A 5,809-nucleotide genomic window follows, 5' to 3' on the forward strand; every position below is an offset into this window, starting at 1 on the left:
TGTTTATTATTTTTGGTCTAGTTGGCCTCAAACTACCATGTATTATGTTGGAAATAAATGAGAAGCAATCGATCAGTGCATGCATTATGTTAAAGTTGATTAAAATCTTTTACTAGAAAAGAAAGAATATTAAAACACACACATATTATTCATCATCCTCCATTTGTTGGGTGTCATCTCGTCCTTACGACCGTTCATTTAATGTTTAAAGTCATCACAGGCGGAATGGAAGATTGATGAAAGCTGATAAATTATCTCTTTATTCTCGATCAATTTCAACATAATTAAACTGTTCCAAAGTCCTTTCTCTAGCTTGACGAAGAACTTAATGATAATTAATTGGCTTTATGTGCACGCTATTTAATTTATTTCGTTATAATTTGATTTAAGTAATGTTGTGAAAGATTGCACATGTCCTTGGTCGAGTGAGGACTATAATCGTATTATTTAGATATGCTACCTAGCTGTATAGTAAATGAAAGGCACCAAACGACGGTAATAGTACAAACTAATCGACACAATGAGAAGTGGGTTACTAATGGTGTCTGCAAAAGAAATAATATCAACAAATTGAACCCAATGTCACTAACTAAAATGTTCCAAAATTGACTTGAACAAATAATTTAATAATTTCTATCAATATACATTTATCAATCTAAGTGGTAGAGGTGAAATAGACAACGCACAAGAGTAGAGACTTTAGTGAACAACGTTTGTAACAAATTATCAAAATCAAATGTTGAAACTATCATTGTAGAAAATTTCGATGTAAATTTGTAAAAAGATAATTGATGAATGAGATGTAAACAGTTGCAAAAAAAACAAAGACTGAACTCAATGGAAAGTTCGAATGCCAAAGTAATAACGCATTACTCAGTGTCGATGTGAAAGAGACGGTAAAGGTTTATTAAATGGAAAGAAAAAAAAACAACATAATAATAAAAAACAGGAAGGAAAACAGTAACCTCAGTATGAATTAATTTCTTAAACATTTCCTCAAACAGTCAAATAATAACTAGGTTAACAGAAAATGCGCCCCAATGCAAATATAAAAGAAATGTATTATGAGTTCCGACGTAAATATGTTCAAACATTTCATGATATAAGAAGATTATTCTACGATAAATAATAAGGCGTAAACATGATATTGTATAGAGGCAAAAATAGTTCCAGTATTGAACACCATCACGTAAACGACAAGAGCAAATCGAAAGCTAAATCGTTGTAAGATGACACCAAAGTGAAAATGACAAAATAAAAGTACAGTTAATCTTAAATGAGCAGTGAAATGTAGAAATCAAGAATATTTTGTATTAATTTGGTCAGATTGCATCATACATAAAATAATAAGGAAGTTTACAACGAAAAGAAACAAAGACTAGTTTATAAAACTAAATCTACGACTATCTTTATCAACAATAATATGAATTTCAAACTCATTACACTGTTTTATGATATTAATATTCAGTTGGATCAGCCATAACTAATGTAACTGAATTGATGGTTTGATCTTGTTTGTTCTTTAAACGTTATCAACTCAGTTTCAAATACTACCCCAAAGATCTACAAAGGCTATGAAAATATATTTTACAAAGTTACATGAATGAAATTCAAGGACGGTACAAACAGAGAATACTGATATATTTGAAAACGAATGCAATGCATACGCTAATGTGCAAGAGATAATGCAAGAAAGAGACACACATCGGCGATGGTACCAAAAGAAAGAAAATAAGGACGAATAATATCCAAATAATATAACCATGCAAACGAATGCTACATATCAATAAATTTGAGTTAATTTTAGTTCTTGACGACACATTGTGAGGTTGAAGAAGGATAGTCGTTAAGTAAATAAGATTATTCAATTTTAACGAAATTATTGTTATCTTCCATTAACACGAAGTATTTTGCCGCCTTTGAAATGCTGCTTTCTCCCTAAGCCCCCACTATCCCCACTATGCAACATAGATATGGTATAAGCGATGAAAGTATATTTTGTCGTTTGAAGAAACTGAAGATAAAGTTATGTGCGTGGAAAACTTACAATGCAGCACTGTATTAATATAATAGTAACATGGAAACTTTAAGGAAGCAGCCATCCAATCTTACCCATTGCAAGGTTCTAAACACATAGTGTAAATATTGATCTAAATTCAAATGTTTGGTTAAAAGTTTATACATGTGAGGACAAGGGCTATGGAGAAATAAAAACTCAAACGCTTGGGTGAAAAGATTAACACATATGAGGACAAAGTCCTATTAGTTTATATACGCGAGGACAAAACCTAATGAAGACTAACGGATGAAATGCAAATATTTATATATCTTTCCTTGAAACCAGATATACATATGAACTGTATTCTCTATCCATTATCTCTAATTAGGCTGCAATCTGTCCATAAATTATGCATCTTGTTTGACTAACATTTATTCCTGATTGCTTTTTATTCCTAAAGTTTAGACGTTTATAACATTTTGTGTTAAAACAGTACTCTGTAGCCAGCATTGTGTAAAGTTTACACATGCATAGCTATTATTGTGTTAAAGTGTTGTTAAATTGTATACACACATAACCGTGATTGTGCTAAAGTCTTGTTAAAGTATGTACATACATAACCATAATTGTGCTTAAGTGCTGATAAACCTTCGATATAAATGAATATCCATGATTATATTGACGAGCTGGTAAACTATGTGCATACATACATATGCAGTTTCGTTTTGAAGTGATTCTAAGCCTTCAACATATATGCATAACCAAGACTGTTTTGTTGTAAAGCTGTTAAAGCTTGTACTTGCATACATAATTACAACTGTGTTACAGCATTGCGAATCCTCTGTATACGTACATATCAAGAATTATGTAAATATATACATAACCAGGATTGTGTTGAGGTGTCGTAAAACCTAGTATGTACATACAGAATTATCATGGACTCTGTATTACCGCTATAAATTCTAATATATGTCTGCATCCAGGTTCCTGTTGATGTTATTCAATGGGTATTAGTACATATCCAAACTATTTCCAATATATTCCTTTATCTGACTATATACATTTAAAGGTCTGGCTTAGTGTTTCCACCTGCGTTTAAACCATTTCTATTCTGCATATCTAAGTGTATTATTTACAAACATATATGGTTTGATAATATTAACTATAGGCATAACAACGAATAAAAGGATACAACAGATTCAATAAATATTATGCGTTTTCTTTTACATATACCATATTTTTGTTATCGTTGTACTCGTGTTGGGATTTGCTATGTGAGGTAAGCTCAAAAAAGTTTATAAAAGTTGTAAATCTAATACGTGCGAATCTATCAAAATTGTTAAGAAATACAGACTACCAAATGGTAAAAAGTTTGGTCATTTCTGCTTAAGATCATCGCAGTATTTGGATATCACATATATACAAAATATTTAATGATATTAATTAGACAGACCTAATATGTAGGTGCCATGAAACCAGGAACAAACTCCACTAATGGTAAGAAGTCCAACTAATCAGACTGAACAAAACTTCATTAATAATCAACCCATGTTCATGCTCGTCTGAGATATCAATGATATAAATCTAGATTCCATAGATGATCAAACCTGAATCGAGATCAAGACCTGCATGAGGGTAAGAAACAAATCTTTACAGACACTCAGTCCAAATTAAGTTAAACGTAGACACTGCAATATCTTTCTAAATTAACTAAGAAACTGTAATATCCCTCTAATTATTGTAATTATCAATCAATGGACACGTGTTAACCATTGGGCAAGGGCGGAGGTTGGGGAACAACTGTTAAAACTTTAGATTCCCTTATATTCCAGAAAAATACACACAAATAAACAAATGGTGATTACATCCATAATTATCTATAAATTGTTTTCTGTGTGTCCATTTTAAAAGATCAGAGTGGGTAAAGAAGAGATATAAAGGTGAGAATAGGGCTAATATGTACGGAATCGTTGTGGGTTCAAATAGCTACTGCCATGCATATCAATATATCATCTAACAGAGATTCACAGCATACATGTATGAAGCCATATTGTCATTATCATACTCAATGTCTGTAGATTTTACCAAATGGTCAAATGAGGCTTAATATTTATAAATTACCTAATGATAAGAAAATAAAAAGGGGCCCCGAGTGGCCGAGTAGTATAAAGCGCTCACCGTTCCGGATCACTGCCATCTCACCTCCGTCTGCGTGGGTTCGAGTCCAAGGCTCGGCTAGCGTGGGTACGTGGGAAAGCCTGCCACTAGCTTCTCGTGGGTTGGTGGTTCGTCCCTGGGTTTTCCAGGGTTCTTCCTCCACCAGTTATACTGGCCGCCATGTATAGCCTATCTTGTGCTGAAAAATGGCGTTAAACCCTAGAACAAGAACAAGAAAATAAAAACGTTCTTTAAACAAGTAGGTTGTTTACTGCCAAGACAATTAAAGTGTCTTATCTAAGATAACAACATTTTAGCTGACCCAGGTGTCTTGAGTAAAATATATAGTACGTCCATAAAAGGTATATTGTAATTAATAGTAAAATATGTGCTGTGAATGTCTGCGATGGCAGTTCATTTTATTTTATCAGGTGGCTGAGCTCCAGATTTGTAATCAAAGGGCCATACTTTAAATACATGTGCAGGACAGCCAAAGTTAGTTGCATCTATAGGCCATTGGGAAGGGCACGTAGCATCCATTTCGTCTGGATGATAAAGCCAAATTATTCAACTGAGGCATTTACCTCACACGTGTGTTCTTTTTTCCTTGTTATATTGGTATATCTAATATAGGCCACATCAATGCAGGAGGTTAGTCGACTTACAGAAGAAAGTAGTATACATAACCACTAATAGTCCTGATATGTGTATCGTTGCGAGACCACATAGTTGAAAACACACATTGCATAAACAAATATTAACTTAGCTTTCTCATATGTCAATTTGTATGGCTTGCCGTGAGCAAGTATCTTGGTAACTTAAGAATGCCCAGTTTGAATGTGCGCTTTTCCCTAGCACCAGACAATTGGATTCTTAAGAGCTGTTTATGATTTTTTTAAAAATATTCTCTGAAACTGACTGTTGAAAGCTGATTGAAGAAGGATCTCCATGGAGCAAATGCATTCAATCTATTTTAATCAAAATATTCTTATATTACTTTATAAAACACAGCATCTCTAATAAAAAATAGACTCTTGTTATGTATATGTATTCTTTAGGTCTTGTAAGACGGCTGCAATAAGCTCGAATTATATCATAATTTTATATTGGGTCAAGGCGTAATAGACAGTCCAATACTGTATGTCAGAAGCCAATATATTAAAGCAAATGCTCTTGCCTTCTAGAATAACATGTATCCATCCTGATAGTAAGCTATTAAAGACTCATATAAATCACATATGTTATAATGTGTCATGCCAAATATGAATAAATATCTAATGGCATGTCATGTGAAGTAACACAGTAGGAATGTGCAAATCTGAATCAAATAATTCACAGGAATATTTTATATCAAAAAGAACTCATATGACGTTGAAATCCGAATATATTAGTACCTATAATGTTGGTCAGATTCATTTGTGATTTTCGGCATTGAATATAATCTTAATTTAACAATATTGATGATATCTTGAGAGAAAACACAGTCATCGGAGATCTTATAAAAATCAATATCATGGTTTCGCCTGAAGAGTCGCAATAAATTTTAGCCGCGGTCATTCGTAATAATGAAACGTTATACTAATCTAGTTTGGGCCAACCCAATCGAGAACCTATAAGATATCATTTCCAGTTTGTCTTGGCACTGAACACGCA

The 5,809-nt window shown here is 32.9% G+C and overlaps 1 long non-coding RNA gene across 1 annotated transcript in view; it reads right to left on the minus strand.

Moving 5' to 3' along the window:
• Positions 1-5,809, minus strand: part of LOC149783819 (uncharacterized) — a 233,072-nt gene that overhangs the window by 141,080 nt on the left and 86,183 nt on the right. The gene's annotated exons all lie outside the window — the stretch shown is intronic.

This window comes from Sinohyriopsis cumingii, chromosome 14 (assembly GCF_028554795.1).
Source record: "Sinohyriopsis cumingii isolate HCF-2022 chromosome 14, ASM2855479v2, whole genome shotgun sequence".
Taxonomy (NCBI): domain Eukaryota; kingdom Metazoa; phylum Mollusca; class Bivalvia; order Unionida; family Unionidae; genus Sinohyriopsis; species Sinohyriopsis cumingii.